We start from the raw sequence: 284 nt of genomic DNA, 5'->3' as shown, positions 1-284 counted from the left end.
AAAAATTCAAAGACTAACGAAGAAGACAAGTTTCTTTATTTTTTAACAAATATGAAAGAAAAATAGATTTAGTAGCTCCTATTTATTGTCGTAAATCTATATATAAAGGAGGAAAAATGACTCGCCTACAGTTTTTACTTGTCATCGAAAAACTATTGGGGCTCGAAACGAAAATCATGCACCATTTTTTTTTTATATTAAATTTGAGTATTTATATATCCCAAAACTGTATTGGCTTTTTAAGCATTTGAAAAATCTTTTCTTTTCTTTTTTTCGTCCATGGA

Source organism: Corylus avellana, chromosome ca3 (assembly GCF_901000735.1).
Source record: "Corylus avellana chromosome ca3, CavTom2PMs-1.0".
NCBI lineage: Eukaryota > Viridiplantae > Streptophyta > Magnoliopsida > Fagales > Betulaceae > Corylus > Corylus avellana.
This window is presented reverse-complemented; position numbering follows the sequence as displayed.